The following is a 23478-nucleotide window of genomic DNA, read 5'->3' as shown; positions in this document are numbered from 1 at the left end:
ACAGATCCTACTAGGATAACTGGAAGATGAACAAGCGAAGAAGTAAGTGGATGTTGGCACAAAGAGAAGTTCTGTCCTTGAAAACTGGGTATCTTTGAGGTTTCTGAATCAAAGCCAACTTTCTTCTTTGCACAGAAGTTGTGATTTTCACCAGGGGGCTGAGTCTTGGCACTTCAGTGCATAGCAGATTACACAGTTGTGGATGTGGTTGTGGTTTTGGACTCTCATGGAAGACAGGGAGGGCTGTGTATAGCAAATCAGGTTCAGCGGGGAAACAACTTTCTTTTCCTATCACAGGAAGAATTTTAGAGGATTATATTTAAGAAATTTCTAGAAGTGTGTTTTGAGGAGCATCCTGCTTGCACAAGTCTCTTCCCATTTCCCAACCTGCAAGTCCTGCAGAAAGAAGCTCTAGTCCAAGGCTCAGGATGGGGAGGGTGGACTGTCATTTTCCTTGTCACCAATCTGCCCACAGCATCGTTTATTCCATCCTCCTTATGTGGATGGACTTCTACCCTGATGACTTCTATGAACCCAAGAACCATGACACCCTAAAAGAACTTGCACAGTATGTCAAGCTCAACATGCCCTCTTCAGACCTGTTCTTCCGCTTACATATTCTTCTGGACCATCTGGAGGAGCACATGACCCATGAGACCCAGAAAAAGAGGAAGAAGTCCTTGTTTCAATGCTTCAGAGCTTGTGAGTAGGGATGGAACCTGGGTCTCTAGAGATGGGCCTGATTGGCCAACAGCCCTTAGTACTCTCCAGCTTGGCAAAATGTCCTTTTATGGATATTCTTTGTGGGTAATATGTTCTCTTTTTGAAAGAACTTGGAAGTATCCACTCAGAAACACCCTACCTTCCCATCAGTGCTCAGTCCAAACTCAAGTTCTACAACTTCCCCCATTAGATCCTCATGGAAGTTTAGTCACACCTTAACTTCTAGAGTCTACTCTAAGAATCCTGTACCTATTTCCATTCTCAGGTTTGCATCAGCGTAGAGCAGCTCCTGCAGAACTACAGATAAATAACCCTTCAGTGATGTAGTCTATGGGGACTGATGGAGATCAGAAGCCATCACTGATCTCCAGAAAGCATGTGAACATAGAGTTTTTTTTTTTCAATTTGTAGAAAGGCCCAAGCAGGTTTTGAGTCCTGTGAACATCCCACTGGTTCTGAATTCCACATGTGATGCAGGTGTACCTGCACATACCACCAAGGAAGAAGACGATCCAGAATGTCTTCCATTGATGTTCACAATCCAGCTAGATCAGCTCCAAACCAGCCAAAAAAACACGTCTTGGTGTGCAGGGTAAATGTGTGATAATGGAAAATGACCCCAGTCTATGTTCAGTAAAACCAATAAGTGAGGTCCAAAATCTAGATTTAGTTGAGCAAAAGTAATCTTTCCTCATAGAATACCCAGACCAATCTGTCCTCCTGCAAGGGATCCAATTTCCAATTGAGAAATTAGAATCTGTCCCTCCCTGGACTCAGGAAGAAAATTCTGTCTTTAATGAGGAAGTAGATCACTTTGAGGACTCTGAGGCAGAATTTCTGCCTGAAGGCAACTTAGAGGCCAATCTAGATTTAGAGATTCCTTTCCCCCTTCGTGGGAAAATCTTTATTTTTCTCTTTGTCCTGATTGTTGTTAAAGGTTCATTCTATTTATTTTTCTAACTTTATTAAAATGTCAAATTTTTTTTGTTTTTTTGTTTTTGTCGGTCATGGGGCTTGAACTCTGGGCCTGGGCGCTGTCCCTCAGCTCTTCAGCTCAAGGCGAGTGCTCTACCACTTGAGCTACAGTGCCACTTCCGGTTTTCTGGTGGTTTATTGGAGATAGGAGTCTCACGGTCTCTCCTGCCCGGGCTGGCTTTGAACCACGATCCTCAGATCTCAGCCTCCTGAGTAGCTAGGATTACAGGTGTGAGCCACCAGCGCCCAGCTTAAAATGTCAATATTTTTGATATATTCTAAAATTCATGAATCCTAAATATGTTTCTTTTTAAACCTACAATCTGAAACATCATGCATATATGTTCTGTGGGGGGGGGGGAACACAGAATGACAGGGGGCTGTACAAGAAAGCCTACTGTATATAATGGGAACTGTTAAATGCACGGGGAGTGGCAAGGAAGCAGGTCATGACTGCATGGGGTGATAAGGTGGCTACAAAAGGTCTAGGACAGCAGATCAGATGTCCGAGAAATCTGTCAATTGGGACAAATGCCACAATACTTATAGTGGTATGTGGGACGCTCTTCCAACAGTGAGTTCAAATCTGTATACATCTTCATTGTGCTTTGGGTAAATATGGAAGAAAAATTTGACTCCAGTAATATAAAAAACCTACTTAGGGCTGAAAATATTTGAAAAATATATAGAAAATATGTATACTGGAAAGTAAAAGCCATCATCAGTAGAAGAAAAAAGTTGGGTTTTTTTTGGGTCCTGTTGTGGAGCCTGAACTCTGGGCCTGGGCACTGTCCCTCAGCTCTTCAGCTCAAGGCTAGTGCTTCACCACTTGAGCCACAGCACCACTTCTGGCTTTATTCTTTTTGCTTATGTGGTGCTGAGGAATCGAACCCAGGGCCTCAGGCATGCAAGGCAAGCTCTCTACCACTGAGCCACCTTCCCAGCCCCAGAAAGAAAGTTTACATAGATGAAAAAACAGAAAATCAGGAAGAAAAAAAACACAATTAAATTAGTTATATGTTAATATGTGTTATATTCTTTATGTTATATATAGTATATTATATAATATATAAGAGTGAATATGATTTTTCAAACTACAAAGGCATTTAAATTTTTAGTCTAGTATTTTTTTCACAAAACATTAATGTAAAATATTATTGGGGAAAGTAGGAATATAATTTGATTATAATTATATGAATATATATTTGTGCGTTTCTAGATATAACACTGATTATAAATAGATGAATAATTATATACATATATTTGTATATATCTGTCTGTGAGGTGAATATAATGAAACTGACTACAGTATGTATAAAAAAGCAGCTATGAGTTGAGTCCATGAGACTCAATCCTGTAATCCCAGTGATGTGGGAAGCTGGGTTCTGACTTTTAATCTGTCTTCCTCCCTTGGCCTTAGATTTTCTGAGGAGGCCTGGGCCCTTCAGTGTAGCAAAGAGACACGTATGCAGTGGGATCACACTCCCTGACCCTAGAGGAAAGTCAGTAGAAATCAGGACAAGCCTCTTATCTTATGACAGTCTACTCAGTTCCTGTACCAAGATGGCCATCTGTAGAACATCAGATGGAAAGTTGGCATTCCCTCAAAAAGCATCTAAAAAGAGCCTTCTGAACTATAGTCTCTGACTATACTGAATTAAACCATATTTCCCTTCCCAAGCTGCAAACACATAGAAATATAGCAAGGGCTCAAGAGAGATGGGCAAATATTTACAAATACATAAAATTATATACTCTGTTTTAGTAATTCAATGAAAATCATCAAAGGCATGTCTTTAATTTTTCTTTTTCTTTTTTTTTTTTAAAAGGAAATGGAAACATACTCTGAGTGTATCAGGAACTGGGTGACAGTTTGGTTGCTGAATTTTTGAAGGCACTCCTGAGCAAAGGAGACACATATATTGGGGAAATTGTGTGGGGTTGGGTGTCCTCACACAGCTTTACAAAACAATAGCCATAACTTCTATGATGTCACAGTCACCTTTGCCATAGCAGCAAATAAGTGTCAAACACTCATTTTTCCCTGAAGTAGACTCAAACACCACCAAAAGACACAAAGAATAAGAGGGAATGATTACTAGCCATCAGACTTCAGCTTGAGAAGGTGTCCTGACCAGAAGCTAGGATAAATTGAGCTGGAGAAGGATAATCTCCATGTAAGGCTCCTGAGCACTAAGGACTAGGCACTATTACAGGTATTGGAGAAACAGAAGTGAATGTGGCTTTCTCCTCACCAATTTCATGCTGAAAAGAAAACCAGAAATCATAATGATACTTTCTATAAATCAGAGACATGAAATTGGTGGTTTTGTGGCAACAACTTCACATTGGGGATGGGGAGAGACATCCCTAAAGAGGAGATAGTTGATATGAAAGCCATCATCCAGGCAATAATCTAGGAGCAGGTTTTCTTTCTTTCTTTTTTTGGGTCCGGTCATGGGGCCTGAACTCTGGGCCTGGGCTCTGTCCCTCAGCTCTTCAGCTCAAGGCTTTACCACTTGAGCCACAGTGCCACTTCCAGCTTTTTTCTTTTTGCTCATGTGGTGCTGAGGAATCGAACCCAGGGCCTCATGCATGCAAGGCAAGCGCTCTACCACTGAGCCATCTTCCCAGCCCTAGGAGCAGGTTTTCCAGGCAGTAAGAACAGTAAGTACATCCCCCATTGATGGGAATGGACCTGACTTGCTTCAGAAAAGGAAAACAGCACTGACATGCTTGCTTGTGAAATAAGAATGGAAGGGTACAATGAAGAAAAGAGAGATCAGAAATGAAGATAGGAATAAATTAGATATATATTGGATGCTGCGGGTTACAAGAAGAAAAGTTATGATTTTAGTTTAAATCTGACGTGACCCACTGGAACCAAAGTGCTAAAACAGTAGTCAAACATATGGGTCTCTGGTGTCTCATAACTGGAATCCTAGTTACTCAGGAGGCTGATATCTGAGATATTTGGGCTGTACTGAAGCAAACCCAAAGGAAATTTGGTAAGACTGATCTCCAATTAACCACCAAAAATATGGACATGAAGCTGTGATTCAACTGGTAGAGCACTGGCCTTGAGGAAAAAACTAAGGGACAGCACCCAGGCCCCAGGTCCAAATCCAAGGACTTCACAAAACAAAGAAGCCAACAAATAAATTTTGGTGCTGTCATTCATCATTTAGCATTCTAGTTCAATATATTTGGTATGAACCTTGGAATTATATCCTTAGCAAATGCTCTCCTGGATATTTTGCTTCATTACCAGCTTTCAAAGTCCTGGCATCACCACTGTCTCCTCCCAGTTAACATAGCAGTCTACCACTGGAAATTTGAAGATTTATTTTATTAATCACAAGAATTCTTATCATCTATCCACATACATGAAATGAATAGTAGCCACTTTCCACTACTCTGAATATTTTTAATCCCCCTTTGAGTTAATTACCATTAAGGCTTAAAAACTCTAGAGTGGTTATCAAATTAATTCAACAGTCATCATTCTTCCACCCAATCTTGTAACATAAGTTTATAAAACTAGAGAGTATATGAAAGTGTACACATGATACCTTCTAACTATAATACTCTCAAGAAGTAGGGTTTTACAGAAACATCCTGATTGCATTGCCAAAGCAAAGGATAAGAGATTTAATTAAGCTACCTAACATCTCAGAAGGACAATGCTATTGACTTTAGAACAAATTCATTAGCCTGGAACTGAGGAAATGAGTTTCAGAAATGTCAGAGGCAAAGGGTATTATTCAAATCACCTTATCATGAGGCACAAGTAGCCTGTCTAGATCAAACTTCCAGGAAAAAAAGGGATGAATGAAAAGCAATGCTTCTAAAACAAGCCAGTTGGTGGTGGTTCATGCTTTTTATCCTAGATACTTAGGAATCTAAAATGAACGGATCTCAATTCAAAGACTGGCCAGGAAGAAAACCTTCCTCTCTGCAACCAGCAGACAGGAAGCATCAACTCTGGGCCTGAAGCCCAGCTGGATGGCCTCTGCCCACAGACATCCAGACACACAAGACCACCTGCATCTAAAATATTATCAAATACATTCAAATAATATCTTCTGTTTGGGAGATAACATTTAAAAGATGCATCAAAAACATTTCACTGAGTTCCAGTTAAAAAAGGCAGAGTGAAAGTAGAAATACGTACTCACTCACTGAAAGCTAAGTCACTGAATAGAATGATGTTAATAGGGCTAGAGGCCTATTTGGTAACTTATTCATTCAACCATCTTTCCTCACAACTTGTCAGTCAGCCTGAACAGTGAGATTTTTGGTTTTTTGTTTTTATTTTTAGTGAACATACTGTACAGAGGGGTTACAATTACATGGGCAAGATAATGAGTACATTTCTTATCAAGCATTGTAGCCTCCTCCTTTGTTTACCCTTCACATCCCTTCCCAGTCTTCCCCCGCCCCCCCAATCCCCCCCCCGCCCCACACCAAAGTTGTAAAGTTCATTTTCGACATGACAATTTGTACTTCTCATTGTAGCAACAGGCCCACCTGTATTCTTAAACGACTTGTTTATCCCCATCTCCTCCAAAAATTATACCGACATCAAATATAGTGAAAGCAGGGGTTAAACAGTGAGATTTTTGAATGAAATGTGTGTGAGCATGTAGCTTGTGAAAGTAGTAATGAAAAGCTAGGCACTGGAAGCTCAGGCCTGTAAAACTAGCTACTCAGAACGCTGAGATATGAAGAACTCAGTTCAAAGACAACTGAGCAAAAAAGACTCTTACCTCCTGTAAGATTAAATTAAAAGAAAGCTGAGCTGTGGTTCAAATGGTAGAGTGCTAGTATCACTTACAAAAGCTAAGAGACAGTATGTAGGTCCTGAGTTCAAGCCCCAGTACTGGCTCTCATACACAAAATAATCATGTCAACACCACAGTATATGCACATGTTAGCAAGGGATGTAGATGAATGGGATGATGACATCATTTACCTCACCTTTACTCTCAAGCATTCTGTGCAGCATAGCTCAGTGTGTGAAAAGCCCTAGGTGAAATCTTTTCTCAAAACCAGCAGCTACACCCTCATTTCCCTCTGCACATTTATATTGAGTGTATATTTATATTATGTGTGTGTATACACACACACACACACACACACATAAAGGGCTACATTTTTCTAATTAATTTTGAAATACATAACCATACACACATGCTTCAGAATGATGTGCCCTTGTTTAGTTTTCATAGGGAGCACAATATATCCAGGCTTATTCTTGTAATCTTAGCTGCTCACAAGGGTGGGATCTGAGGATCACAGTTTGATGCCAACCCAAGATTCTTATCTTCAATTAAGTAGCAAAAAGCCAGAAGTGTCACAGTGGCCGCATTGAATAAAATAACATAAGCAAGAGCTCCAGTCCCTCAGTTCAAGCCTGAGTAATGGCCCACTAACACTCCAAAAGCCCAAAACATCAAACCAAAAATATGTCAAAATATTTTGTAACTTTTGAGGCAAAATCCAATGAGGCAACATAGTTTCTAGTCTCTTGAAGAGTTGGTGGGGAGCCCCAAATTCAACATGTGTTAAAACGAACAAGCAACCAAATAAAATTTCCCAGTAAAGAATCTTCCTTAGTATTCACTGGGACCCCTGACAAAGGTTTTTTTCTATGCTTTTTGAAATTCAGTTTTTTTTTCAGTAAGGGAAATAGTATAAGCCTTTAGTGTAAGTTATAGGAGTCATTGGAAGCTCCAAGTGAACTGAATGTACAATAAAAAGCACACAATATTACAAGTTTCTCTGCCTCTGTTGAGACACTAGAAACCTGTAATAGTGTGGCCTCTCGGAAAGAGAAGGGGGATGCTCAGCATCACTGGTAATAAAAGAAATGCAAATCAAAAGCAAAATCACATTTAGATTCCACTCACCCCAGTTAGAATGGCTATTATTAAGAGAACAAGTAATAATAGATGCTAGGGTAGATGTGGCTAAATAGGAACAATACTACATTGATGGTAGGAATGTAAGCTGGTTCAACCACTCTGGAAGGCAGTATGGAGGTTCTTCAAAAGACTAAACATAGAACTCCCCTAAGATCCAACAATCCCTCTCCTCAGCATTTACCCAAATGATCTCAAACTAGGGCACAATAAGTTACCAGCATAGCTATGTTCATTGCATCATGGTTTATCATAGCCAAGATATAGATCCAACCCAGTTATCCCTCAATAGATGAATGGATCAAGAAAATGTGGTATATTTACACAATGGAATTTTATGCTTCTATCGGAAAAAATATCATCCCTTTTGTAAGCATGAAAAACTTGGAAAAAAATCATATTAAGTGAAGCAAGCCAGACCCAAAGAAACATGAGCTCTATGATTTCCCTCATTTGCAATGATTAGTACTAGACTGTTACTCCTGAAAGTGGATCATAATAGCTGAGGAGTTATGGGCATAGATATGACCATACAACATGGTATTAATTGAAATTACGCCAAGACATAGAAACAGCAGGTCTTCTTTTGTTTAGTTGTCAATCTTGATGTAGCCAACGTACTGCAGCTAGTTCTTTCTTCTTTATGTCATTTTTCTTTTCCTATTGGTTTTATCCATGGAAATTCCTGTCTTTGATTCCTGGTACCCTGCATCCTGTATATGCCTTTATCTGATTGGGAGAAGGGAAGGGAAATAAAAAAATGCTGAAAGAAGTACAAAAGGTGACCCATTGCAACAATGATACTCACAAGACACTATGGCAGAAATTAACTTTACAATGTAAGTGGGGGGAGTGGAGGGAAGGGACAGAGGGTGAAAATCACTGGAGTAGGTAACAATGTTCAATGAGAAATGTAACTTAATCATGCAAATGTAAACCCCTCTGTACAGCATCTTTATAATTAGATTTTTAGAAATATAGAAATTAAAAAAGTTTTCTTCATAAAATCTCAAGCTGATAGCAACAGAACTTGAGTTCATGTCAAGTGTTTTTTTTAGGACTTAACCACAATTAAGTGATAATGAGAAAAGTAGCCCTTTTTGTTGTATTATATGAATAAAGAAAAATTTCTTTTCATTTCTGTTTATGTAGAATTCATGTTTCTGATCTGCGTTGTTCCCAAGTCAGACAAATCTCTTGTCCTTAGGTTTCTTTGGTATGTATAGCCTGGACATGTAATCTGAGGTAGAAGAATTATTCTTTGTTCAATTTGGAGGCCTAGCATAAAGGCCCTCCTCCCTGGGCAAGAAGTTAGACTGGAGGACCCCTGACACTCGCTGTGGTTTCTCTCTCACAGCTCACTGAGGAACTTAGGAGTTTGAGAAAGTGACTGCTAATTAAGAATCTCTTACTAATTATTGGTAGAATTTGAAAACATATTTTGGTAATAAATAGACCAGAAAAAAATGTTAAGTTTGCTATTTTTTATCACTACATTTCTTTTTGTCTAAGTATAAAAGCCAGACTTATCCTAACGGCCTAGAATAAACAAAATGGCTTATAGAGCTCAGATGATTTCTTTCCACAGAAGATGACAAAAGCATAAGAAACTGTAACAGGTCCACAAATGGCACAAGGAAGAGAGAGTGTGATGTCTCCTTAAATTTAAGATTGAATACTCAATGAGGAACCCTCGGGACTGATGACAGCTTAAGAACCTAACATTTCCTGTGTCGTTTCATCATAGGAAGCAGTCACCAGTCTCTCATCACACCGTAGGTGCCATGCCTGACATGACCTTGGCTGTGTCCTGAGAGGGCCCAGCAGGGCTCTGTCATGGTCACCGGAGAGTCACACAAGAAGGTGGTAACAAAGCCCGAGTCAGGATTTTGTCAGATCTAGATGGTTTGTAACAGGCACTACTGACTTCTGGCTAAGAATGTGGATATATTATTGGGGTCCTGCACACAAATTTATCACGTGTTAGTTTGCACCATTTCCTTATGAAAGCCAACAAAAGGTCATTAATGCCCTCTGGACACATTCTTATCAATATTTAGTAGGTAAAAAGCTATATAAAATGAAGTTCATCATGAGGAAAAATCCCAGATGAAAACCAAATTTCAGGAGCATTTACAAACATGTTTTTCTGCAAATATCTAATGTGAAAAAATATTAAAAATTAATGAAGCTTGGGAAGTTAGATTGATTTCTTTTTTTTACTACGGTTGCAACTTTCTTTTACATTTCAATTACTTAACAAAAAGAAGGTAAGCCAAGCACCACCAGTGGCTCACATCTGTATCTCTAGCTATTTAGAAATCTGAGATCTGAGGAAAGTGAACTGAAGCTAGACCAGGTAGGAAAAACCTGTGAAACTTTGATCTTCACTTAACCATTCAAAATGAAGAAGTGGAAGTTTGGTTCAAGTCGTAGACTGTTACCCTTGAGTAAAAAAGCTAAAGGTCAGCTCCCTGAGTTCAAGCCCCAGTATTCAAACACACACACACACACACACACACACACACACACACACACACACACACACACAAACCCATTCTATCTCAAAACAACCAGTGAACAGGAAAAAGAAACAAGATGATTTTTTTTTTATTTTCTTTCATTTTTATTTTTAGAATTTATTTCTCGTTGAGAAGCTAAAGGGATTCTAGAAAAGGAGGGACAAAGGTTGAACATGTGCAACAGTGGTATTCAATTGGTACTATATTTAAAATGACCTGTGCAACTTGTTTGTGGGGAAGGACTGGAAAACTGGAAGAGGTGAAGGGAAAGGGTGACATTGTCCAAAAAGAAATGTACTCAGGGAAGTAGAGCTGTGGCTCAATATGAGTGCAATTCTTCAGCAAAATCGCTCAGAGACAGTGTCCAGGCACTGGGTTCAAGCCTCATTACTGAGTAAAATAAAAACAAAGACAAAAGAAATGCAGTCATTACCACACAAATGTAACTAACTCCTCTACAGCACAACAACAATTAATAGTAATAATAATAATAACAATAAAAAAGAAGGAGGAGAAGAAGGAGGAGGAGGAGGACGAGGAGGACGAGGAGGACGAGGAGGACGAGGAGGACAAGGAAGTTAATAAAACCAAACCAGTGAGAGAGAAAAATTAAGAGAGAAAGGGAAGGAGTGACATTTCAAAAAAGAAATGTATCCTGACCTGACTTATATGACTGTAACCTCTGTGTAACTCACCTTGATAATAATAATACAAAAGAAAAAACAGAAATATAGTGCTGGAGGCATAACCCAAATGGAAGATCAGACTAATATGTATGTGATACCAAGTTCAAACCCCATCATCAATTTCCCCTTCAAAAAATGGCTCTTCTCATCACTTGTGCTTTCCCTAGCTTATGAAAGGGGGTGCAAACAGATAAAGAGAGAGAAAGGGAATATGTCAGGAACAGAACTGTACTTGCAATGAGCAGTACTTGCTAGAACACATGTTGGCTAGAACACATGTTGTCTAGAACACATGATAACTCTATGTTTTCTGAAATAAACAGACCTAGTTGGGCTTGAATACAGGCTCCACTGTATACTAGCTGGGGACTCAAAATTAACTAAACTCTCTGGATCTCAAATTCTTCACAGGTAAAGTGAGCATAACAATACTTATCTCACGGGACTATGAGATCTGAGTGTCATCAAACATGGAGAGGGTTTTATTTTACGTGTGTGTTCAACACTCAAACACTGCTGGAAGGAGTATAAACTGGCATGATGTTTACTATATTACTTAACAGTAATACAACAACTACTACAGACTCACTCCTGTAATCTTACTTACAAAAGGTTCTAAGTCTGGACAGGAAATTGGAGCAGACTCATCTCCAATGAGCTCTAAAAAAGCTTGAGGTGGAGTTTGGTTCAAGTGGTAGAGTGATAGACTTGAGCATAAACCTCAGGAACAGTGCCCAGACCCTTAGTTCAAGCCCTAGGACCAACACACACACACACACACACACACACACACACACACACACACACACACACACACACACACACACACTAAATTTTGTATGTTCCTATCATCCCACTTAATAATACTTTCCCTCTTTCAAGTTCACCAGTTGTTGTTGCTTTTTTGTTTTAAAAGGGATTTGCTGTGTAGCTCAGGCTGCTATTAAACATACAATCCTCCTGGGTGCTGAGATTACAGGCATGCCTACCATAATTGGCTTCACTCAGTATCTTTATTTATTATACTTTCTGCAAGAAATTCATTCATACTTATGAAGATATATGGCTTAAAGCTGTTCACAGTAATATTCTACTGGACAAAATATAAATAATATAGCTGGGCATGGTACTATGCAACCACATAGTAATGCCAGCCAATACTCAGGAGAATAAGGAGTTGAGGAAAGCTTGGTCTACACTGCAGAACCTGGTCTCCAAATGAAAGAAATTCTATAAATATTAATCTACTATGAAGCACACAATATGTTAAATTTATGTAATGGAACAAATAGATCATTGTTAATGGAAATAAAATCTTGGCAGAAATTATAAATACATACATATGTATATATATTTAAATTTGGAGAAATAAAATTTCAAGTGGTATTATCTGCATCTTTCAGTCTACTTGTCACCTACCTATTTACCAAAACATTGATTTCTGTTTAGTCTTCACAAAACACTGTTATCTCACATTAGTACAAAAAATTGCAAAACAAAAAGTACAAAAAATACATTATCATAAATACAAAAGTAGTTTAATCCCTACCATAAGAATTTGGAGAAAACTTGCATTCAGTTAATGGCATTGAATACTGCTCAAGAAGGGGAGTCTAGGAGAATGTTGACTGTGTGTGTGTGTGTGTGTGTGTGTGTGTGTGTGTGTGTGTGTGTGTGTGTGTGTGTGTTCCATGAGTAAATAATAGAGTTAGAAGTCGACCTATTATTCTTGCTTAGTCTTTTTGCTCAAAGCTGATACTCTACCACTTGAGCCACATCTCCACTTCTCGATTTTGGTTTCTTTTTTTTTTTTGGGTCCAGTTGTGGGGCCTGAACTAAGGGCCTGGGCGCTGTCCCTCAGCTCTTCAGCTCAAGGCTAGCGCTCTACCACTTGAGCCACAGTGCCACTTCTGGCTTTTTTCTTTTTGCTTATGTGGTGCTGAGGAATCGAACCCAGTGCCTCAGGCATGCAAGGCAAGCGCTCTACCACTGAGCCACCTTCCCAGCCCCTCAATTTTGGTTTCTTAATTGGAGAAATATCTCAGATTTTTCTGCATGGGATGATTTAAACCTGAATCCTCACTTTTTGACCTCTAAAGTAGCTAGGTTTTAAAACATGAGCCACTGGTGGATAGCAACTACATTAACATTTTTGCATGTTTGAATGAACTTTAAAGTAAAACATATATGTTACTTTTGAGAATGGCAGGAAATAGTAATAAATGTTTAACAGAATTTAAAACATACAAAGCTGAGAATGGCAAGTAGCTGAGAATAGAATGGAATAAATCAAAATTTCCTATAACAGTTTTCAGTCTGTGTACAGAAATGATTGCATTGTTGGAGGCCAAGGCCATCAGATAGCTGAGTTCCAGCTGGCTGCTATGCTCATGAGGCCAGCTAGTGCTATTCACAAGAATGTGATGTTGTTGGATGGTAAAAATCAGCTTCAAGTTCGGAACCTGGAATGTTTCTATTAATCTAGAAGGGGAAATATACCAGGACCCAATGACCGGGAATGTGGTTAGTGGTAGAATGCTGGCCTAGCATGCATGATGCACTTGATTTGATTCCTCAGTATGATGTAAGCAGAAAAACTGAAAGTGGTGCTGTGGCTCAATTGGTAGTGTGCTAGCCTAGAGCAAGAGAAGTTTAGGGAGAGTGCCCAGGCCCTGATTTCAAGCCCCCAGTGCTGGCAAAATTAAAAACAAAAACAAACCAACCAAGGGCAAAATGCTGTTTGTTGAAATAAATATGTTGAAGAATTCTTTATACTCACTAGAAAATTGTGCTGTTGGGCATTCATAATGAACTTTGTTATGAAAAATTTAAGTAAATTCATGAAATATTATCTGGCATTGGACAGGACATTGTGAGATCTAAAAATGATTGCTGCCTATGGTTACTTGACATAACAACATTAGAGATACACTTGCCAGATTGTGATTTTTTTTTAAGTATACAATTGTGGGACTTTTTCTTTTTCAAAATAACTTTACTGCCGGGTGCCAGTGGCTCACACCTGGAATCCTAACTACTAAGGAGGCTGAGAATTGAGGTTCTCTGTTCAAAGCCAGCCCGGGCAGGAAAGTCTGTGAGACCCTTATCTTCAACTAAAGGTTCAGAAAATGTGAAGTGGCACTGTTGCTCAAGTAGTAGAGTGGTAGCCTTGAGCTGCAGAGCTGAGGGACAGTGCCCAGACCCAGAGTTCAAGCCCTACAGCCGTCAAAAAATAATAATAGTAATAATATTAATTTTATTGTTACTATTAAGGTTTTATATATAAAGGCTACCACTTCATAAGTTTGTTTCTTTGATAAAAGAAACGCATATCCATCTTCATTGCCAACATTTGCTATATATTTATTCAAATACACACATACACACATACAAACACGTGTAGTATAAAGACCCAGTCAGTCTGCAAGGAAATATTTTAACAGGAATTCCATAAAATATTGTCTGCTGAGATCTGACTTGAATTTATAGTAATGTCTAGTTGCTTCCACCCATGGACAAGTCATCATCATTGGTGAAGATGTTGCCATTTGAATTTAGAATGCCCCAGAAAGACCTGTGTTAAAGAAAAATGATTTACTATTTCCTGAGAATACCTGAATATTTCCTCTGGAGATTAAGTTCTTCAGAGTGAAACCCATGAGAACATAGACTCTCATCTTCTTTCTTCTTTTATCTTTAATCATTCTAAATCAAAAACTTTTCTCTTTGAGATACTCTCCACCTTCACATTGTCTTGTCAAAGGCCACCAAAGCAATAAAACCAACTGAACATACCCTGAAACCCTCGAACTTGTAAATCTGAGTAAGCTGCTTAATAAATGGACAATATCACTTATTATGGTAGGTTATAAAGCTAACACAGAAGTCTAGTCTTTCTAACAATGTAGAATATATTAAAATGTGCTTCATTATAAAATATCTAACTCCATATTGTATTTTGTGTTTTTGTTTTTGTTAGTCCTAGGGCTTAAACTCAGGACCTGGATGGTGCTTTTGTGTTCTAGGCCAGAGCTCAACATACAATCTGAACTGAACTCCATTTCCCCTGGTGGTTAGTTGGAGATGAGAATCTAATGAAGTTTCCTACTCAGGCTGGCTTTGAACTGTGATCTTCAGATCTCAATCTCTTAACTAGCTAAGATTACATCCTTGAACTACCAGTGCCTAACCATGTTGCATATTTTGTGTAATTCCAATTTCCAGCATTGTGTAGATGCTCTTACTACAATATATAAAAAAGTAACCCTGTTTCCATTGTATTTGATGATGGTATAATTTGTGTGTGTGGGGGGGAAGGGAACAAACAAATTGTTTAAATAGGGATACAGATGGACCTATTGCAACAATGAGATGTACAAGATGTTATGTAGAAAAACGAACTTTACAACTTTGGCACGGGAGTGGGGAGCGGGGTAGGGGAGATAGGTAGGGATGGTAAGGGGAAACAAAGGAGGAGGCAACAATGTTTGATAAGAAATATACTCATTACCTTGCCCATGTAATTGTAACCCCTCTTTATGGTATTTTCACAGAAAAAAAAACTTAAAACATAATAAGGATATTTGTAAAGTTTATAATAAAGAAAGAATGTTTAGCCTTTACAAAATGTATGCAAAATCTATGCTAAACTATTGATATTTACTGTACCTTTCCTGCAATCAGTTTGATATAGTTTAATATTTGTCATGCCAAGTTTCTCTATATTCTACTGGAGATTTACTTTTTCATGTATGTATGTATATGTATATGTATCTATCTATCTATCTATCTACTTATCTATCTATATCTATACATTCTGTATAGATTCTATATTCTCTCTCTCTAGATATATTCCAATGTGGATAATTAGACTTGAAACTTTGCTTTGTTATTCTGTTCGGAAGCTGAAACTGGTCAGCTCATTCTGTGACAATATCTGTGCTCATTCTCATCATTCCTTTATTTACCACACAATCTGCCTTCTAAAATCAGCTTCATTTTCTAGGTAAGGTTACCAATCAGTCCAACCAATATTCACCCAGAGGCTTTTAATAAAGCAAGCTTTAAGGAAGGAAAATAGCATGAAGTGACAACTACAGAATTTCTACAGAGACATGACATTGTTCACATTTCTGCCTTCCTTCTCTTCTCATACTTCAGAAAGCATTGACTAACCCTGTAAATATACTGCATTTATAACTTAAGGATCAGTGTTTTATTTTCCAACCCGAAACCTTCCTTTCCATGATTTTTAACATAAACTTTTAGGACTTTTTTTCATTGTGATAGGATTCCATTGAAAACGAAGCCAAGTATATCAAGAAAGCCAATGTTTTCAACTCAGAGTACTAAACAAAAGAGGGAGAAAATGGTTAGCTATATATGTTAAGCACAAATAGAGGCAATATCAAGATATTTTGAAATTGTATATTTTTACTGGATAAAGTGGCTCAAACCTGTAATATTATCTGCTTGGAAAACATAGATTAGAGAATTCCAGTTCCAGGCAAGCCCAGACAAAAAAAGAAGTTTCAGAAACTCTAACCATTTGCTGGGTGCAATGTATTTTGCTTGTTCAAGCAGGCACAGGCATAGTGATACTACCTCAAAATAAGCAATCAAATTACATTCTGCAGTTATGGCAGTAGTAGAGGTGCTGTTTCACAAGTATAGAGTTTTGGGTTCAATCTTCCAGTACTGCTAGGCATTTAAGTGTGTGACAGGGCAAGAATTTGGCATGTCTAAGGTCAAGATTTCACACTCTTTTTACAAGCTCTAATAAAACCTTTACCTCTTTTGGTATTTTTTAAAAAATATACCATAACTTCCATGCCCAAACCAAATAATTTCCTATCAGAGCTTTTCTCCTATCCATTAACTAATATGTTATGTGTTGGATACTGTCCCACTGAAATCACACTAAAGATAAAAAATCCATTGCCTTAGAAAGTGACTGCATTTGGAAACAGAATCTCAAAGGTAGCATTTAAGTTGAAGTCTCCTCCAAGAGAAGCAGAAGGCCTTGAATATTCCAAGGAAAGAGGACTCCGAAGAAGCCAACTCTGATCTTGGAGTTTTAGTTCCACCAACTCAGACGCAATGTATTTACAGTGTTAATGCTACCCAATCTGTGGTAGTGTATTATTACAATTAATAACAAATGTGAAATCTATAAGACATGAAAAGTCATGGACTCTTGGGGTCCATGACTCATCTCTACAATGCTAGTTATTAAGAAGGATGAGACATGGGGGATAATGCTTTTCAGGCTAGTAGGAAAATTCATGAGTTACTATCCAGTTAACCATAAAAATTTCTGGGCTGGAGACATGGTTCAAATGGTAGACTGATTATTGTTAACAAACAAACTGAGAACATGAGGTATGTTCAAGCCCAAATTGGGAGAAAGAAAAAGTCCTTAGAATACTATGAGAAACAGAGCTATGAATAGGAAAGCAGAAACAAAAGAAATAAACATTGATACAGACAGACCTTCCCAATGTCAAATATGGCACAAACTCTAATATTTAGGGTTTTCCTTCCTATACAGTAGAAATAAATGGTAGTTTGATTTGACCAAACTAAAGTGTAAAACTGTATGCAATAAACAATCACATTACTTTTATGTTTCCATAATTTAAATTTCCTACAAATTTATAGAATAGTGTAGCTTTGGAAAATCAATAAATGTTGCATTTTCATATAGGATTACATATCCTTTCAAGTGTTGTCTAAAACTGATCTACACTGAAACAATTGCCATTGTACCTTTCTCAAGATTCCAAATGTTTATATTTTCTGCTGACCTTCTACAAAAATCATACCCCAAACATAACTTTTTAGTTCGTTCATGCAATTATAGAAACACAAACATATGGCACAAAATGTTAATTACCTTTATCTGCTGTCATTAACGTAGTATAATTAATACAATTAAGTATATACCTTGAGAGAAATAAGATTCTTCCTTCTAAATACAGATTTGCAGGCATACATGGGCACGCGTGCGCGTACACACACACACACACACACACACATACATACACACATATTTACCACTCTGACTCAGGTTAGGTTCCTGACATTGAGTATCAGACAATGATCTAATAATCAAACTTTCCTGCCCAGATATAAAATACATTCATAATTCCACACATACAAAAATACCAGATCATTCAAAATAATGAGAATATTTAAAAGAACCATCCAGCTCCTGAGCCATTTACTCCCTGATTTCATTCATTCATGATGATTCATTTTTCATACAATAATTAAAAATCTTTTTGAGACTATGATTAGCAGACAAAAATATGTTGTCATATAATACAAAATGTAGGTAAAATTACTTGTCCCTAGGTAATCTTTAATATATCTTATCAAAGAATTCTGTTTCCTTCTTGCAGAGTCTGTTTCCAGCATTTTGCCATCATGTCTAATATTAAATTAAAAAGGACATGCCATATTCCTCAGTTCATTTTTCCTAAAGGTTACACTATGGAGTTGAATCTGATTTGTTTGCGTATTCTAAATTAAATATTCTCAACAACTTGAATTATTGTTGATGTTACTCCTAAGCCATTTGAAACATCAAAAAGAACTGGAAATTCACTTGGCAATGATTTGTGACTGGCATTAATGGTTGTGGGGGGATGAAGGACTTGAATTATCTAGAGTGCCTTAAAAATGGTACTGTTCTTTAAAGGGCTGATCTTTTAGTAAGCTTTTTTTTTTTTTTTTAATTGTAAAGATACTATACAGAGGGTTACAGTTACATGAGTGAGGTAATGCATACACTTCCTCTTGAACATTGTTACCCCCCTCCATTGTTTTCCCCCTACCATCCACTCCCTCCCTCCCTTCCCCGAGGTTCTTTTTTTTTTTTTTGATTGTGATTAAGTGATTACATAATTTCCGGAAATTCACAGTATTGTGGAATAATGATGCTCATTTAAAGTCACAAGTTCATTCTAACTTTCCTGGAGCAAATTGTCTATCACAGTCTGTAATATATAACGGTGTTCACATGTTATATACCATATATGTGATCAGCAACATGGGGATATTTAGTAGTGGTTCAACCAGATGAGTGGGAGTTCTTTGTTTCTTAAGTCCTGTTAGTTTTGTCATATCACCTAACATTTTGGATTTAGCATCCACTTATCAGGGAGACCATGTAACGTTTGTCTCTTCGTTCTTGGCTAACCTCGCTCAACATGATTCCTTCTAGCTCCATCCATTTCCCTGCAAATGCCATTATTTTGTCATTTCAAAATGGCTGCATAATATTCCATTGTGTATAGATACCACAATTTTTGGATCCATTCATCTGTGGTGGGGCATCTAGGTTGTTTCCATATCCTAGCTATTGTGAACAGTGCTGCAATAAACATGGAGGTGCACGTGTCCTTGTATATTGGTTCCTGTTGTTCAGGGTAGATGCCTAGAAGTGGTATGACTGGGTCATAAGGGAGGTCAATCTTTAGCTTTCTAAGGACCCTCCAGACTGCTTTCCAAAGTGGTTGTATAAGTGTACATTCCCACCAGCAGTGTAATAGGGTTCCTCTTTCTCCTCATCCCCTCCAGCATTTGTCGTTGGCTGATTTGTGGATGTGGGACATTCTGACTGGGATAAGGTGGTATCTCAGGGTTGTCTTTATTTGCATTTCCTTCACCACCAGGGATGATGAACATTTCCTCATGTATTTCTTTACCATTTTTATTTCTTCATTTGAGAAGTCCCTCTTTAGTTCCCTTGCCTATTCAGTAATTGATTTGTTAGGCTTGGGAGGGATTAGTTTCTTGAGTTCCCTGTATATACAGGATGTTAACCCCTTGTCTGATATATTGCTGGTTAATATTTTTTCCCAATTCATTGGTTGTCTTTCTAGCTTAGTTGCGATAGATTTAGCTGTGCAGAAGCTTTTTATTTTAAGGTAGTCCCATTTGTTGAGTCTCTCTCCAACTTGTTGTGACTCTGGGACTCTGTTCAGGAAGTTCCTTCCTGTGCCTATTAGTTCAAGTGTCTCTCCTACTCTGTCCTGCAGTAGTTTCAGAGATTCAGGTTTAATGTTAAGGTCTTTAATCCATTTTGAGTTGATGTTGGTGCATGGTGATAGGCTGGGGTCCACTTTTAGTTTTCTGCATGTGGCTGCCCAGTTTTCCCAGCACCAGCGGTTGAAGAGGCTGTGTTTCTTCCATTGTATGTCTTTGGCTCCTTTGTCGAATATCAGCTGGCTGTAGGCCTGTGGATTTATTTCTGGATCTTCTATTTTGTTCCATTGGTCTTCGGGTCTGTTTTTGTGCCAGTACCATGCTGTCTTTGTGATTATAGCTCTGTAGTAGAGTTTGAAGTTCGGCATGGATAGCCCTCCCATATTGTCTTTATCCCCTAGAATTGTTTTGGCTATTCTAGGTCTTTTGTTGTTCCATATGAATTTTTGGACTGTTTTCTGTATTTCAGTGATGTACGTCATTGGGATTTTAATAGGAATTGCATTGAATTTGTATATTAGTTTTGGAAGTATTACCATCTTTACTATATTAAGTCGGCCTATCCAGGAGCACGGGAGGTCTTTCCATTTCCTACTGTCTTCTGCAATTTCCTTCTTTAACTTTTTATAGTTCTCATTAAAAAGTTCTTTTACATCTTTGGTTAGGTTAATTCCTAAATATTTTATTTTTTGGGAGGTTATTGTGAATGGGGTTGCTCCCTTTATTTCCCTCTCTTCATGTACATTATCAGTGTATAGGAAGGCAACTGATTTTTGTGGGTTTATTTTGTATCCTGCTATTTTGCCGAAGTGATTTATGATTTCTAACAGTTTAGGGATGGAGTTTTTGGGATCGTGGAGGTATAGTATCATGTCGTTTACAAAACGGGATAGTTTAACTTCTTCTTTCCCTATGCGGATCCTTTTAATGTCTTTTTCTTGCCTTATTGCCCTGGCTAAGGGTTCTAGGACTATATTGAAGAGAAGTGGAGACAGTGGGCATCCTTGCCTTGTTCCTGATTTTAGGAGAATTGGTTGTAGCTTTTCCCCATTAAGTAAAATATTGGCTATTGGTCTGTCATAAATGGCTTTTATTTTCTCCAGAGCTTTTAGCATGAATGAATGTTGAATTTTGTCAAAGGCCTTTTCTGCATCTGTGGCGATAATCATGTGATTCTTGACCTTGGCTCTGTTGATATGTTGGATTACATTTATTGACTTACGTATGTTAAACCATCCCTGTGTCTCTGGGATGAAGCCTACCTGGTCATAGTGTATTATTTTTTTTATGTGTTTCTGGATTCTGTTAGCTAGAATATTGTTAAGGATCTTTGCATCTGTGTTCATCAAGGAAATTGGCCTGTAATTCTCCTTTTTGGTTGGGTCTTTGGCTGGTTTGAGGATGAGTGTGATATTGGCTTCGTAGAATGAGTTTGGGATAGCTCCCTCCTTCTGTTTCTCTGAAGAGCTTGAGGAGTATGGGTATTAGTTCTTGTTTAAAGGTCTTATAGAATTCTGCTGTGAATCCATATGGTCCTGGGCTTTTTTTGTTGGAAGACTTTTGATAGCTTCCTGTATCTCATTATAGGATATTGGCTTGTTTAATTGGTTAACTTCTTCTTTGCTCAGTTTGGATAACTTTTATTTCTCTAAAAATGCATCCATTTCTGCCATATTTTCTTCCTTTAGAGAGTACAGCTTTTGAAAGTAGTCTGTTAGAATTGTTTAGATATCTTGGGGATGTGTTGTGATGTTTCCTGTGGCATCCTTAAGCCTATTAATATGGGTTTCCCCTCTTCTTTTTTTAATTAATCTTGCCAACGGGCCATCAATTTTGTTTATTTTTTCAAAGAACCAGCTTTTTGTTTGGTTTATTTTGATTATGGTTTTCTGATTTTCTAATTGGTTAATCTCTGCTCTTAATTTGGTTATCTGGCTTCGTCTAGTAGATTTAGGTCCCATTTTTTCTTGTTTTTCTAGCTGTTTTAATTGCAACATGAGATTATTTACTTGGTCTGTCTCCATTCTCTTGATGTGGGCACTGAGGGCAATAAATTTGCCCCTCAGGACTGCTTTTGCTGTGTCCCACAAGTTTCTTTGTGAGGTGTTTTCATTTTCATTGAGTTGTAGGAAATGCTTTATTTCTTCTCTGATCTCTTCTGTTACCCAGGCATTGTTAAGGAGTGTGCTGTTCAATTTCCATGTATTAGAGAAATTTCTGCGGTATGCTTTGTTATTGAGAGCTAGCTTGATTCCACTGTGGTCAGATAGGATACAGGGGATTATGTCGATCCCTTTGTATTTGCTTAAGTTCCTTGCATGAACTATGATATGGTCTATTTTGGAGAAAGTTCCATGAGCTGCTGAGAAGAATGTGTACTTTGTTGTTTAGGGTGAAATACTCGGTAGATGTCAGTTAATTCTGCTTGAAGTATGGCCTCACTTAATTCGGTAGCTTCTTTGCCAATCCTCTGGTTGGTAGACCTGTCCTTTGGTGAGAGTGGCTTGTTAAAGTCTCCTAGTATTATCGTATTGGGATCTATTTTATTCCGTAAGTTTGAGAGCATTTGTTTGACATATCTGGGTGCACCAATATTTGGGGCATATAAGTTGATGATGGTTATATCCTCCTCTTGGATTATTCCCTTTATGTTGTGTCCGTCCTTGTCTTTCTGTACTGATTTTAATGAAAAGTTTATTTTGTCAGATATCAGGATAGCTACACCTGCTTTCTTACTGGGAGCATTTGATTGGTAGATACTTTTCCACCCCTTCACTCTGAGTTTGTTTGTATGTTTGGCTGAGAGGTGGTTCTCCTGAAGGCAACTGATGGATGGGTCTTGTTTTCTGATCCAGTCCTCAGTTCATTTTCTTTTAATTGGCGAATTCAGCCCATTTATATTAAGAGAAAGTATAGAGAGATGCATTGCTGTCCCTGCCATTCCATTTTCCTAAGTTTTTCTTCTTTCCTTTCCTCCTGTGCTTGCTCAGTTATACTTTGAGTAACGCCTGTTTGGGGCAGGTCCCAGTTCTTGGTTGCTTTCTTCAGGTTGTATCCCCCCTCTTAGAATTCTTTGTAATGCTGGCTTAATGTTTATGTATTCATTTAGTTTTCTTTTTTGCTATTAAAAGTTTTCAGTTCTCCATCGAATGTAAATGCTAGCTTTGCCGGGTATATTAGTCTGGGTTGGGAGTTATTGGCTCTCAGGACTCGTATGGTGCTTTCCCAGGCTTTTCTTGCATTCATTGTTTGTGTGGAGAGATCTGCAGTGATTCTATTTTTTTCCCCCACAAACAACTAGTTTCATGTTCAATTATATACACACAAAATGAAATATCATGGAGAAAGCAACACATATATATTTGCAAAAAGCTAAAATGACTTCTTCCTTATTCTCTTACTCAAAAGATCATTTGCCATGAAATAGATTGTCCTTGAAAAAATCGTGTTTAGTATGTCAGAGTTAGAGAGACAAAGACATATGTTTTCTCTCTGTGGAATTTAGATCTAAATTATAAACATTCATGAAAAAACATATTCAGGGTCCTAGGCATACATACAAGCTGAATAAATTCTGGTATGCTCATGGAAGATTGAAAGAGTGTAACTCCTTTAAACAACTCAGAGTTTAACAAACTGAATACCAGGAGGCTGAAA

This window comes from Dipodomys spectabilis, unplaced genomic scaffold (assembly GCF_019054845.1).
Source record: "Dipodomys spectabilis isolate Male_0828 unplaced genomic scaffold, ASM1905484v1 ptg000402l, whole genome shotgun sequence".
Lineage (NCBI taxonomy): Eukaryota > Metazoa > Chordata > Mammalia > Rodentia > Heteromyidae > Dipodomys > Dipodomys spectabilis.
The sequence above is the reverse complement of the archived record's forward strand: the minus strand, read 5'-3'. Positions refer to the sequence as shown.